At 42.5% G+C, this 15,112-nt stretch overlaps 1 protein-coding gene across 3 annotated transcripts in view; it reads right to left on the bottom strand.

Moving 5' to 3' along the window:
- sema5a (sema domain, seven thrombospondin repeats (type 1 and type 1-like), transmembrane domain (TM) and short cytoplasmic domain, (semaphorin) 5A) overlaps positions 1-14,673 on the bottom strand; it is a 136,684-nt gene extending 122,011 nt beyond the window's left edge. Inside the window, exon 1 of one of the 3 annotated variants that reach the window (XR_012592250.1) lies at positions 14,135-14,673. The gene's annotated coding sequence lies outside the window, so the exon portion shown is untranslated. The remainder of the gene's footprint in view (positions 1-14,134) is intronic. The other 2 variants (XM_074622604.1, XM_074622603.1) reach the window with 2 other exon arrangements.
- Positions 14,674-15,112: the final 439 nt, after the last annotated feature.

The following is a 15,112-nucleotide window of genomic DNA, read 5'->3' as shown; positions in this document are numbered from 1 at the left end:
AGGGATAATAGCTTGAGTCTGAGGGTCTTGGGATTATTTGGATTTGACTACATTATTTCTCTGTTCTTTTCAGACAAAATGACATACATATTTATTTCAAGCTCATTTGATTATACGGCGGCGACTTCCCAACTAGAGTCATTATAATCAAGCTTTTTTTTAACTTTTTTGTGAGCCTGATTCCTTTTTCCCCTCTTTTATTAATGCATCTGAATCTAACAAAAATCCGTTTTACAATGTCAACATGAGTTGCAGATTAGCAGCAATCTAGAAGTATTAAACACAGATCTGCTGCAATTACTCTCATGTAATACTGTAATCTGTACCATGTATGTGAAAAGTCAAAATAATGTCATTTTTATGTATTCAAATATAAGCGGACGAGCTGATGGAAATGTTGAGCTCCTCTTACTTTCCTTCCTGTGTTAGGTGGTCTGTAGTATTATAACTGTCAGAACTCCAAAAACGCATTATCACATAGTTACACTGACTTGTATTGTTCAGCTGCGTGCAGTCGGTGGACGGAGTCAGAAATAAATTTAAGTGTGTATGTGCGTGACGACGTCTTATAACTTCACGCTCCTGCTGAACACCCCAGCGAGTTCCCCTGGATCCCTGCATATATTATTTGCTATATTATTTTTGTTCAAGGGAAATGCACATATTCACACACGTGTCCATGAATAAGAACCTCAAGCAAATGCATTTCTGCCGGTGAATTCTTGGAGGCTGCCTGGGAAGACACGGTGAAGTAAAGGCTTTCAGACTCTTCAGAAAACGGGAAGAGAGGTGCAAATGGAGAGGAAGAGGTGGCGAGAAAGTCGTTTAGGGTCACTTGAGGTAGATTACCGGAGAGAGGCCGGTGATAATGAGAGGAATAGAGGAACAAAGGGGTGGAGGAGATGCAGTAGAGGATGAAGAGTAAGAGGTTGGATGAGAATGAAATTAAGGGACGAGGCTTGGATAGAGGAGGTTGGAGGGAAGAGGAGAGGGGTTTTAAAGAGGTTAGGCGGGAACAAAAGGAGCGGTGAGTGAGGAGGAGAGGATTAATAGAGGATGAGTTTAGATGGAAGGAAAGAAAAGGAGTTTAGAGGCACTTCAAGAGAAAGGAGGTTGGAAAGCTTTTTCTATGAGGAGTGCAGTTCCTCACGTATGCTATGTGTCAGGAGTGGTCCCACTGAGGTAATTGAATCAGGACATGAAAACAACAGGGGAACAGATTCGGGGTGAGGTGGTCAGGCGCAGCTGGGAAAGCAACAGTCCCCCCGCTTTTAAAACTAAAGGGAAAGGAAACACCGGGGGGAATATGTGGGGCTGCGGTGTCCAGAGAGCTGACTCTACATGGCCTTTCACAGGAGCCACAGCTCCAGGTGCAACACAGTCCATTTCTCCATGTCTTTTTTTTTTTTTTAGCCCACCTCTACCCTATATGTCTATTTTCAACAGGGTTTTTTTTGGTTTTGTATAATGTAAACTGCAGTCATATGACTGTAATCGCACATCACAGTGTGAAATGATGACAGAACGGGTGAAAATTGATTCAAACTCGCCCCCCTGACGAGGAAAGGCAGACTGAAATATACCAGTTCACATGAAAAATACCTATAACAACCTTGCCGCTGTTCCAGGCTGGAAAAAAGAAGAAGCCAAAATTGGGTGAGAGGGAGTTTAAAGTGCTCTGTTTGCATTTTTTCATCAAGCAAACTATTGTAAAAAGGGGAAATTGCCTGTAAAAACTTCCCCTGTGCTACCACACGCCTCAAATTTGGAAGTTCATTGTGGGAACGGGCGTGTAAATAAACATAAACAACACTAGGTGTAAATGAGCCTAACAGGGGAATAAAAAAAAAAAGTTGGGTTAGTCGCGTCTGCAGCTGGCCCAGACTGTTAATGTCTGCACTTTTTCTATTAGACGGGACCCCCTGGCTGCCTCATACAATTATGTTATTCTTCTGGGGCCGCGAGTGTGGGTGTCTGCGTTGTGAGACTGTGTCTGGAGGTGATAAAAACAGCAGAGAGCCCATAAATAATGACTTAATGATCCCCTCCACCCTTTGCAGCGATGATGACAATGGAGTTTTCCAAGCTGGGACGCTGGTGGGGGGGGTGGGGGGGGGTGGGCGCGGTGATCCACATGTGGCCTCCAGGTGTGCTCAACTCCCTTTCTGTTACTTCTTAACCACCCAACTCGCTGTCCATCTTTTACATTATCCATCTTTTATTATCCCTCTATCACTGTACATCCATCTATAAAATGTATTCTCTCATGTGTGAGCGTTCACCTTGATGCAATTGTAAAGAATATGTATGCGAAAGCTTTCTGCTCTCGAGGGAATGCTGCATGATCTGCATTAATCAACCCGTCAAGATTGCGTTATTGTGTATACAGAAAGTGTGTGAAAGTGGTAAATGTGTGTTAGAAACAGAAGAGAGAGAAACAGGTAATTCTGAGTGACAGAATGTTACGGGGACCAGATGCAGAATCAGACGTGCGGCTAAATTATAGTCCAGCCGCCGAGGCAGAAATAAAGGTGTGATTTGCGTAATTGTTTCTTTAGGTGGGTTCTGCCACCACGGCTGCAACAACAATAGCAGTAAATCATGTGACTGTACATTGCAATTAACATCCTCTCCTTCACAGTAACCACGCTCCGGAGCTAAATATGATAATTTGATCAAGATCATTTGCCTTTTCTGCTTTTATAAATCATTTTGCCAACACCTACTGCACCTAAGCGGCTTCTGAGAAGCATGATTTCCCCCTCAGGGGTTCAGGGAGGAGTCTGAATGTCGTCCACTCACGCTGCGAGAGAGGGAAAGAGTCGACTAAGCAGCGCTAAAGAGTGAGAATCAGAGATGAAACAGAGTGACTGGAACCTGCCAATTACTATAATTGCTTCAGCTAGAAGTGATGAACTCTGGATATCTGAGAGAGGGTGAGAAATCACACGTGTGCTTTATGTGCAATTACACAAAAACTCTTTTTGAGACTAAGCCAAGAATAAACATATATTTGAAAAGAGAAAGTGTTAATTATAATGTATGGGGCCCAGAGGGGAGTGAGAGAGGACAATGATATGTTACATCGGGTCTCATTGTGTGCAGAGAGACCTGCCGTCGCCTGAGGGGCTGAAACGCGTCCAGGAAGCAGAAACTGCTGTTGTTTCATGCCTATTAACACTGGCCATACCAACTGAACATCCTTGAGTAAGTCACTGCATCCCTCCCATATCCAGCTGCCAGGCACTCTGACCTTCCCATATCAGAGGGAGGGCGAGCCAAAAGATTATTTCCCTCTGGGGATGAATTAAGTATTGTATTAATATTATGGTATTCAGCGGGAGAAGGTGGGTGGGAGCTGTAATGGGGTTTGAGGGAAAGGAGGAAAAACATCCCATTTTCTCTAAAAAAAACTACTCGGAATGGTTTGTAGAGCTCCAGCTGCACTTTTTGGATTTTGCAACACCAGCAGAGGCATTAAAAGAAACAAAAAAAACTATCTTTACTCGCACAATTACCTCCCGAGTATCAGCTGCTTGATGGTCTCGAGCAACAGTTTCCTCTTCGCAGCGTGAGACACAACTCCTTCTCGTGTGCTTTTCTAAAGTCAATAAAAAGACGCCGACCCTGCAGGACAGAATCCCCTTTTGCCCTTAACTGCTGCAGAGAGGGGAGTACTTTTCTACCGAGAAAGCCTTCGGGGAACAGCGTGGAGCACAGAATAGATCAGGATGCTACGGGAGCGTTGCTTCGGAAGGGCAGAGGTCTATTTTTAATGACAACAAGAGCACTGCAACAAAGTGTTGTGGTGGTCGGGCGAGTCCAGAGGAGATTTATCCTCTCTGCGTAGGAGTTCTTCCCTCACTGCGCCCGTCTTAAGAGTCCAAAACAAATGCGAACGTTTCCTGCAACAAAAATCCATTTTATCCTTCGTTTACTCTGATTTGACTGAGCTGATCTCGGCTTAGCCTCATTAAGGGAATTGTCTTTTTCTTCTTTTAGTCTACTGCTGACAGTGAGAGAGAGTGTGTTTTAATGCAGCTTTCTTGCACACCTGCCTGTTAGGGCTGCACGGTTATGGCCAAAATGGTAATCACCATTTTTTTTCATCAATATTGAGATTATTATCTCAATTATTCAAAGACTTTATGGACAAAATATTAATGTTGCAATTTCACATTTTAAATAAACAGAGCGCTGCTTTCACTTCCATGTTGTGCTACATTACCAACTGTCAAAAACTCTAAATGCTATCCTTTTTTTTTGTTATTGTCATCTATAGTGGTTATTTATATAAAAACACACAATTCAAATGATTAGGAAATAAATGATTGTATTTTTATTTAAATATTTGCTTTACCTCTATACCTCTTGGCATTAGTAGTTCTAATAATATGTTATTAAGCTGCTCAGAGTTAGTGTTAGGAAGTTAAACAATTTATATTGCTGTGAAAACATCTCCTTCAAATAACTGGATTTATTCAAGTTTCTCGCCAATAATGACATTTTACAAGATTACATTTGAACGCATCATGATGGCGTTATAATTTACCATCGCCCAATACTAATTTCTACTGAGTGGAGCTTGAACGCACCATAATGTGCTCCTTGCTGTCGGCATACGAGCTGGTAACTGCAATTACTCTGAGCAGCATCATGGGAATGAATTACAATATAATAAGTGTCTGATTAAGTTAGTTGGTCCAAATGTTCCTCCACGGCATATTTTGGACTTACAGTTGTGACAAATTGCTGTTTTATGTCTTGTAGGGTGTGTGTGTGTGACGTTACTGATTGTACCGCTGTGTGTCAACGAAAAACCATCATGTGTGTCTCGGTTATATAAGACTGCTGAAAACCGGTCGGCTTCAATCGGCTGCTGATTGACGGTGCATCTCTAGCTGTTAGTTTAGGAAGCGCTTGATTTATGCATCAGAGTTTTTCTATGAGCGGAGCATTTTAAACGTCAATATCGCAATCGATCATGCTCATTTAATTGTGGGAAGCCAAAATCTTAATTAATACTCGATTAATTGTGCAGCCCTACTGCATGTGTATCTACTATCTCTTTGAAGGGGCATCAGTGAAGCTGGGGGTCAGGTCTTGGCCAGGCTGAGGTCAACCGGCGGGGTCAGTCCCATCTGAGAAAGTGAAACCAGAGCCTTTCCTTCCAGTCACTCGGAGTCGCCCCGCTGACCTCCGGAGGCCTGACACATGCACCTGAGAGCCGAGCTGCATGTGAAATAAGCAGCAGAACTATTAATACGCCTCATATTTGCACACGGGGATATTTTTGTCACTGCCTTGACTCACTCCGGTTTGCTCATTCTCTGGGATTTAGCTATTGATATCATCTTCTATTTGACCGCCTCTTCCTCCGTATCTCAGCCTACATCATATGATGCTGCGAGGTTTAAAGCTTGTCTCTTCTGTTAAGACACCACAACAGCACCTTAACGCGTGTGTGTACACTGGGATGTGTAGGCACTTTGGTGTTTATTTGTATTTGAGTCTTCTTCTTTTCTATGCGCCAGACAGAGGAGGGAGAGAAAAAAAAACACACATCTCATCTCGGAGAATCTTTAAACAATCCACTTCAGTCCCAACAGGGCAGAAGAAGCGCAGGCAGAGAGTGAGCACAACTCTTGAACGCAACTCGCATTTCGGTGGGAACGAAATAGAGGCAGAGCAGGAGAATAGAAACATTGTCTTGTTTCATGAACAGCATAAACAGACCACTGTATTAACCAACCAGCACACTCCTGGCAATACCTCTAGAATTACTCCATTGTCTTTTACAGCAACTAATTCTTATCGCCGAGGCCCAGTACCTGGCTAGACTTTTAACAGACTTAATGTTCCGTAACAAAACACCCCTTGAAACCAAAATCCCACTTGTGTACAATAGTTTTCAACTCCAAATGACCATTTCCTGTTGTGCAAAAGAGCTTAAAAAAAGTCAAAGTCAAGTCAGCTTAGTGTACAATCAACAAAAATACGGTGTTCACCGCTGGCAGACAGCCAGGCAGGTTTCTAACTGAGGGCTCATTCTTCCTGATGGTTTATTCAAGGAAGAATGAGATGTTATTCAGGAGGAATAATAAGTGGTCTGGTGTTCACTGCTGGTGGTTTAGATCAGACCACACATCCTCCGTGTGGTTTCGCCGTCAGCACTGAGGCAGCATTGTGTCTACGGAACGGGGTAGACTACACATTCACGTTCGTGCCCTACACGGAGCAGTAAAGGCCATGACTCATGAGGGTCTCATGTCTGGAGTGTGTGCCGAGTGTGTTTTGGGGAAACAATACAGGAGGTGTGTGTGTGTGAAGGAGAGACCACGCGACTGTAGTTGTTTCTCACTTTGTCTCTCTTTTCAAGGGCGTAAGGGTTTGGTTTCAGGCACACAATGAAGTCAGAGGTCCTTCAATGAATTACTATGTAAATCTCTGCATTATTAATGCGGCACCTACTTAAAATCACATTTAGGTTTCTAGTTAGAGACTTGATACTTTGCTCATTTTGGTTGATGTACAATTTTAGCAAGTTTTGAGGAGAATATTAACTGTGAATAAAAAAGTGTCGGCTATTTTCACCCGGTAATAGTAGTATTAATATAAAGAGCGACAAAGTACATGCAAGGAGTAGGATGTGGTGGATGAAGGAGTCAAACTCAGGACTTTCACCCCGGAGACTGGGGCAGTCTCATGAGAAGCCTATTTTTCACTTAGTTGACTTATAACTTTCTATTTTTTTTAATTATTATTTTCAGTTTTCAGTCGCAGCTTGGTTAGGTTTAGGCAACAAAACTACTCGGTAAGGTTTAGGAAAAATATATATATGGTATACAGTATTTAATGTGTGCCCGGGTCAGGTGCATATAGCATTGTTGGCTACGGACACCTGGGTGCTAATAGCATCTGCCATAAAAAAGATTATTCTAAATCTTACACATCAAACATGCAGAGGAGGTGGAAAAGTTGTTTTCCGCCTCTGTAGTGCCCCAACAACCTACTGCAATAAGGATGGGCAATGCAGTGTTGGAGGACACCCTCAGATCCTTAACTTAAAAAGTGAGTTTGTCATGATATGTCCCCTTTAATTAAAAGTACCAATACAGAAATGTAAAAGTACTCCATTGAAGGAGAATGTCCTGCATTCAAAATCCTACTTATGTAAAAGTATAGAAGTAGTATCAGCTAAATATACCATGGCTCCTGTGACTTAAATATTGGATTTAGTTTTATCTACTTTATAAACAGTTCAGTGTTTTAGTACAGTGGTAGTCCAGCCTAGGGCTACTCCAAACAGTCACAGGATAAATCAGAGGAGTTATGAGATTAATGGGGTATGAAGAAAAACAAAGTTATGTGATGCAAATTTGTATTCGGTCTTTGGTCTCTTCTCTAATCTTTGCCTTTTTTGTGAAAAAGCGGATAGTTCTAACTCTTTGTGCCTCCACCAATTAGCCAAATGAAACCATTTGTGACCATTTGTGAAGTTTAGAGGGAAATGTCTCTTTATTCGAACCGCTAACAACTCTTAGAGATCTGAAACACGACAAGGAGGCCCAACTAGACACTGCTTTTTTTTGCAAGGGCTCACAAGGCAAAAAGACTGGGAATCACAGGTTTGATCCTTAATATTGCATCAACTAGAAAACTAAGAGTATAACTTAAAACTACAGTATGGTACAAGTATTTCAAAATTGAAATGTAATCAGTTACTTTCCACCACTGTATGTAGCCTGAGAGGTGAAACCCAGGGTAAAAAAGCCCCATATATTTGCTGTAAGTGCAAGATGTAGGTGACTATGGTGAGCATATTGACATTTTTGGACTTTTGTGGCAACAACATTTGAATTTTAGCGCATTGACAGTAAGAGGACATTGGTTGGAGAGAGATTTTAGTAAGGGAAACATGCCCCTTTCATTCATACCCAGTGGAAAGTGCGCCTTCATTTTCTCTTCCTTCATTGTGTTTTTCTCTTTTGTGTCACTTCTCCTCTCTTCTCTTGCTGCCTGTGCCTACTTTTCTCTCTTGTCTCGTCCCGTCCTGCCTGTCTGTCTCTCTGCTCGTCCCTCTCTAAGGACCTCTGGCGCTGACAGATGAATCCAGCAGACGGATGCATCCGGGGACCGACGAGACCGCCGCCTCTCGAGAGAAACCCCCTCCTTGTATATTTAGCAATTTCCCTCAAACCCGCTCGGCCTGCTAGTCAATCCTCCTATCAGCTCTTCAATCTCGACATAATTCCTCTTCCTTTTTTCTTTTCTTTTTACCCATTCAAAAAGCAGGCGCCGCCCCTCTTTGTCTGGGAAACTTAAGTTTCTTATCTCTTCACCTTCCACTCTTTATATCTCTCCTCTAATCTCCCTCTGCATCTCTCTTCCCGCTCCCATTTTTCCCGCATGGTCGAACTACAAGCAGTTATCTTTTTAGATGTTATCGCTAACTTTCATATAAAAAAGGTCAGATAAAAAGAATATAGCGCTCTCTGTAATTCCGTTTTTCTCATTCATCTGCTGAAGGAAGCGTCCTCTTGCAACTTGAATATTTCTTTTTTTCTTTTCGAGGATATTGCTCTGATTAGCCCTTCGTAATGATTTCAAAGTGGAGATAAATGTTTTCATTTGCTGAAGATTAAAGGATTTTCTGCATTTATATCCTCTCATTGATCAAATTAGAGCTTCCCTGGCTGTTTGCGGCGGCGCGATAGATGGAGCTCTGATAGCTCTAAACACATCACATCAAAAGAGCTTCTTATCGTATAATGATATGCTCTGTAAAGATAAGACGCTGCGATGCGAGCGTCCCATGAGGGGTTGGAAAAAAACTCACGAAAGACTTCAGTTACATCACCCCCCGCTGATAGGAAAAACATATGGCAAACACGATATTGCACAAATAAACAGAAAGTACATCCCAGTGCACCTGCTTTAGTAATAGGTGCAGGCTGCTAATTTTGCCGCGACTATACATAGCGACGAGTGTCAGAGTCTCGCAGGAGGCAGTCCAGTTTTTTGCTCTCACCTCGGAGGTACAAGCCACAGCCTGAAAGGAGCAGCAGCTCCTATAAAAGAGAAATATACGAGCTGAGCGGCGCTATCAAATGATCCTCTCATTCATGCTTCAAAGTCATTCATCTTCCAGAGAAATACAGCTGGGTGACGGCCCAGAGAGGGGAAAAAAAGTGTCTTTCTATGTGTGTGTGAGTGTGTTTAGTGACAACTCATGACTCATTTCACCCTTCAAATGGCCCTGTGGCGCTCATTGAGTCAATAAACAAAGACCAGCAAAGCCTCTCCTCTTCCTCGAGCTCTCACTTTAAAATCTCTCTTTTCCCCCTCCTGACTCATTACACCTCGTCACACACACGCTTCCTCTCGCTCGCCTAAGTAGTACAACAAACTCCAAACTTAAAGAAGTTCACAATAATCGCTTCTCCTGTTGTCACCGAAGTTTGGATCCATCTCTGTTTAACCTTTCAAACATCCTCTCTTGGCTTGATCCCCAGTGAAAAAGAGGCTTTGGGGATTATTTAATCGTGACCCAAATATAGTATCCCTCTTCTCCCTGCTGCTGGTGGTTAAAAGACAGATTCCTCTGCTATTTGAGTGGGGTTTTTGAGGTTGTATAGCTCAGAGAGGGACGACGCTAATGTAGTGTAACAGTGCTGGAGAGTGAAGGCTGCTTTGGCTTTTCTAATTCCCTTTGACGTGCGGACATGAAGCTGGATATTTTACTCAGACCACAGACGTTCACTCTTGGATCCGAGCGGCAGAAATAATTGCGCATCCAGGATCGCATATCCCTGCTTCACCGTGAACTCAAATTATTTCCCAACACCTGCCCCTGTGCTGTTTCTGCTGTTTAGCATGCATTGTGTGAAATTATCCCAGCTTCCCCTGCCTTGTTTTACAAGAATCTGCCCCATCAGAGAACTGCTGCGTGTGTGCGTTTTCTACACTTTTTATCACTTCATTTCCAGCTCTGTCCTCATTTTGTGTGTGCTGTGTTTTCACATCGCTTGACTCCAGCTGTGCAGCATTATAGTGCAATAGTCCTCGCAGAAAATGAAGTCACACACTGCGTTTGAAATAAACGCCACCATGCAAGCAGCAAACCCTGCAGAGCTGACCTTGACGGAAAGTCCGCTTTATCCGTAATGCAGACTTTCGTGGGGATAAACAACAGATGCTATGGGGCTGCATTGTGCATCCCGCTTGAAAGCTTCCTCACGATCTCTATGGCAACAGTTGTGTGACACTTTGGCCTTTAAAAGAACAGAAGTGCAGTGGATGACAAACTTTCATTTGGAGTTTTTTTCGTGACTGACGGTGGCACTCAAAACCCCTGCAGGGAACCTTGGAGTAGCCATAGCAACATCGCCACCATCTCACTAAATAACTGGTGGAAAAAGAAAGAATTGTTTGCTTACAATCTGGCAACTTTCTCTGTTATAGGTCAGAAATGTATCCGAATATGCCGCTATACTGGCGCAAATGAGCACAGAATCAGCGTCTTCTCACATGTGGGACGATTCTCCGGGAGCTACAGTGTTTAAATCAGAAGTGGCAGCAGGAACAAGGGAGGGATGAGATAATGGCAAAGTAGTTGTGATGTATAAATAGCCTGTGGTGGTGAGAGGACAAAGCACAGTGGGGAAGAACAGCAAACCACTTCAGCTATTGTTCAAGTCTCCAAGTTTACTTGCGTAAGAGCAATAAATCACCCGCTGAGGAGAATCTGTACAATCGGGGGCTTCCGTGCAAATTCACAGCCAATAAACTCGGCTCTTTTGTGAGGCTGTGTGCGCAGGGACAAACTATCCCAAAGCTCCGTCTTGCCGGTGTCAGATAAATAAGTAACCAAAGGGCCCTAAAGAGCGCCGAGGGGCCAGAGGGTAATGCCTGTTTGGTTTACACGCGCATGACAATGCCGTTCACTTTCACTCCCAACGGGGGCTCGATCCCCGAGAGGACGCCGAATCACAAAGGTCGACAACAATGGGCTTGTCATTCAATCGGTCTCCATGGCGACCACACAGCCCGCCGGGGCCACCGGGGTCACTTTCATCATGGAATCCTCCCGGCGAGGACTAATTGCTGTGTTTGTGCTGGCGTTCTGTGTCAGCGCTCGGGCAAATTCCCAACACAGAGCAAATATCAATCATGCTAATCATGTTCTGCTTTTCAGTAGACGCTGGAATGTGTGGCTGGTATCCATTACTACGGGCTCATCTGCATCTGCTGCTCATCTCTGTTTGTGACTCTACGGGGCACGAGTGGAAGCGTTGATGTTGATTAGGGCTGCAACTAATTATTATTTCCATTATCGATTAATGCGCCAATTATTTTCTCAATTAGAGCAATTAATTCTGGTCTGTAAAGTGTCAGAAAATGCCCATCACGGTTTCCCAAAGCCCAAGTTGACGTATTCAGTTTTCTTGCTTTATCCAACCAACAGTCCCTAAACTGAAAGATGTTAAATTTACTACAATGAAAAATCAAGGAAACCAGAAAATATTTACATCTGAGAAGCCAGTAAATTGGCTTTCTAGCTTTAAAAAAATTACTTAAAATCAAAGGTGCTCCGATCAGGATTTTTGGGGCCCGTAGCAGTATCAGCCGATACCGATCACTGATCATGAGCCTTCTATTTATCAGGTAGCATTATTTATTTCTTAAAAAAACATTGTAAATTAAGTATTAAAGAGCTGAGAAAGTATCATGAATTGACAGCTGTTTATTTATTGGCAGGCAACATGTTCAACATGGTCCACTCTCTCTCTTTGAGCCATTAGATCGCGTGTTTTGCGTTATGTGATTGGCCTTTATAGAGACCACCGATCAAACTATTTTGAACGAATATCTGCCAATAACGATCAAACAATTAATAGTTTAGTTCATAAAATGTCTCAGCGTCCGAGAGCCCAAGTTGCTGTCTTCAAATGTCTGATCAATGGTCCAAAAACTATAGATGTTCAGTATACAGTGATATAAAACAGAGAAAAGCAGCAAATCCTCACATTGGAGAAGATGCAACCAGACAGGGTTTAGAGTTTTTTAGCTTAAAAAATGAATTTATCGATAACCAAAATAGTTGCAGAAATCGATTAATCGACCAATCCTTGCAACTCTAGTGTTGTTTTTTTCTCCGTGCAGTGTTTCTCTAGCACTTCAGCTGCAATATAAACTGGCTACTTTTGCCAAAAGGCATCATGTCGCATGATTCCTTGATTCAGCATTTTCATTCCTCTCTCTCTCTCTTGTTTTGTATTTCTTTGGCCTCTCTTTTCCTGAGGGATTTTAGCATCCTAAGTCTAATAAAGGCCTGGACGCTGTGAGTCCAAACTAATTCTTCCATCTGGATGAGGGTCCCTTTTTTTCCCCATTGGTAAGCACAGTGTGATGGGACGAATGAGCCGCAGCATCCTCGTGGGTCAGAGGCCACGAGATCAGAGGAAGCCGACTGTGTTTATCACAACTGCAGCTTTCAAGTCCCGAAAGCTAGCACGACCAACAACAACCACCGACCCGTATGAATCCCAATGAAATGGAAAAGAGCGCTCTGGGTGATTTATACTCTGGACACAACATCTAAGTGAGAATTTGCATTTTCTCTAAAAAAAAAGAAAAAAAAAGAAAAAAAAAGGTGCTCGCCTCAAGCTTGGAAAAACAACAACAGTGGCGAATAAGTGACTTAGTTAACAATTACGTCCGGTTAATCGTACACCAATCAGTCTCTTTCACAACACAAATCCTGTTTCTCACCTACAGCACAAACAGCTTTTACCATCTAATCTTCTTGAACCCGCTCACAGACACTGGGATGCTGTGTCAGGGCAGCTTTTGTGGAGGAGAAAATGCTCGGTTTCATTTGGAACATAAGAAAAAGTTCAAATGAAGGTCTTAGACTACTTGTTAAATAACTTTTTTTGTGACATTTTTACAAAAAAACCTTAGAAACCTTCAAGGCCTCAGCATTGGCTCTATACCCATTGTGTGGGAAGCCTGATGTTTGAGGTGCATGACTGGAAGGTCCTTCGAGGTCCAACAAAAGGGATGTGGAGAATAAAAGGAACTTTTAGGCACATCTAGTCACTTTCATTAAATGTGAAATACAAGTTTTAAACTGTACGCGACTGCAGCAGCATGTCTCTTTTTAAAAGGCCACACATTTCTGTTCATCTCCTCCAAACAGTGACTTCATTTCACCGAATGAAAATATTCAGGCAGAACTGAATATTTAGCAGCAAATACACTTTTAAAAGGTCACACATAAAAGCAGAGACAACTGACCTGCAGCCACTGATGAAACACTCTTATTATATTCAGAAATCTTAACACAATTAACAACGGAGTGTGAACATTTCTCAATTTGCATTTGGGCTCTCAGGGCACTGACATTTCCAACACAGCTTTTTTTCTTTTCTTCTAGACTATTTTCTTTTTTATAATCATGACCAGTCATATTACCCCCATGCTTATGTTTGTGCACTGAATGCAGACGACTTATGAGACTATTGGTTATATGATACCAGACCCTGATCAATTGTCATATTGGAAGAGGAAATTAATTTTGTAGAATACAGTATAAAGATCTGATGATGATGATGATGATGATGGAGGAACCTGGTGATGGTTGCACTCTGCCAGCACCACCATGTGGTCACACATTGCAAAGCAAAAAAGCAAAACTTCTCAAACTGATTATTTACAGTATATTGTGGGGCTTTCAGATTTGGGAAATATTGCATGGTTACTAAGAGATTCTTGCATATTTACAGCATGTTTTTACTTATTTTAACTTGTAAAGTAGAGTGTATGACAGAAAATATATGACAAGCAAGTAAAAAGTCATGGGGGTTATTTGCAGTATGTTGTGGGGCTTTTGGATTTGTGAATTATTTTATGGTTACTAAGAGATTAATGCATGTTTACAGCATGTTTTTAACTTATTTTAACTTGTGATTTGACTGTAAAATGAGAATAAAATAGTGTATATGACAGAAAATATATGACAAGCAGTAAAAGTCATGGGGTTTATTTGCAGGAAAAAACAAAAAACACCTTCTTCCTGCAGAAGAGATATATTATAATCATAATAATCATAATCTATAATAAAACTTACCAAGTGAGGTGCCCAACACCGGTTCATCTAGCAGAGAGCGAAGCTGCGTTGTCTTGTCCCGGTGAGAAGAAGAGTAGTGCTATACGGTGCTGGAGAAAACCAAAAATAAAAGATGATATATCCTCCGTTCTGCTGCGTCTCGGTAAAAACTCCTTCTTGTCTCCGCAGAGATTCCTCTCTGTGCTCTCTCTCGTCCCTCCGGAGCACTGTGTGCTATTTCTGCCCCACAGAGAAGCGCTCTGTGCACGGTGGCTCCTCGGTTTGTAACCGGACACCGAGCTGTCGCCGCGCTGCGCCACAGACAATGTGCCTCCGCTCTTTAAAGGAGGGGGTGCCAAAAAGCAAAAACTGTCCTTTAACTAAAAAACAGTCAGAGCTTACAAGTGCACACAAAAAAAAAAGCCAAGTGGAGGTGGGTTGATGTGTCCGATGCTCAGTCAGTCAGTCACAGCTGCGCATCTCACCAGCAGCTATAGGGGGTTTTGAAGGCTGAGGAGTGCGCCCCCACTTTGCGCGCGTCCACTCCAGCAGCGAGGAGAGAAACGTGGCAGCAGCGGCGCACAGCTGTCCTGCAGGTGGAGGAGAGGAATACAGCCCACTAACCGCGGTGGGAGCTACAAGTGGTGCTGTCTATAACATTTGGACAGCTATTTGGACATCTTCACCTCTATATGGTGCTCTATTGATTCCAGCTGTTATAAATTCCCCCTGTCTCTTCCAAGGAGGTCAGAGGTCAACATCAGCCTAAGAAAAGCACTCACTCCTTGAGCATTTTGCATGTGAATGTGGGAGTTTTAAAACTATATATTTGGACGTAGAACTCTTGTGATAGGCATCCAAAACCTTTTTTTAATTAATTTTTATTTCGAGACCTTGACACTTTACATGATCAAGGAATGTACATGTTTGTAGCATTATTATTATTATTTTATTTTATTTAAAAAGGGACCATGTACAGTTTAAAACATACATGTCAAC

This window comes from Sebastes fasciatus, chromosome 21 (assembly GCF_043250625.1).
Source record: "Sebastes fasciatus isolate fSebFas1 chromosome 21, fSebFas1.pri, whole genome shotgun sequence".
Classification (NCBI taxonomy): Eukaryota; Metazoa; Chordata; class Actinopteri; order Perciformes; family Sebastidae; genus Sebastes; species Sebastes fasciatus.
Note: the sequence above shows the minus strand (reverse complement) of the source record. Positions and strands in the feature narration are given on the sequence as shown.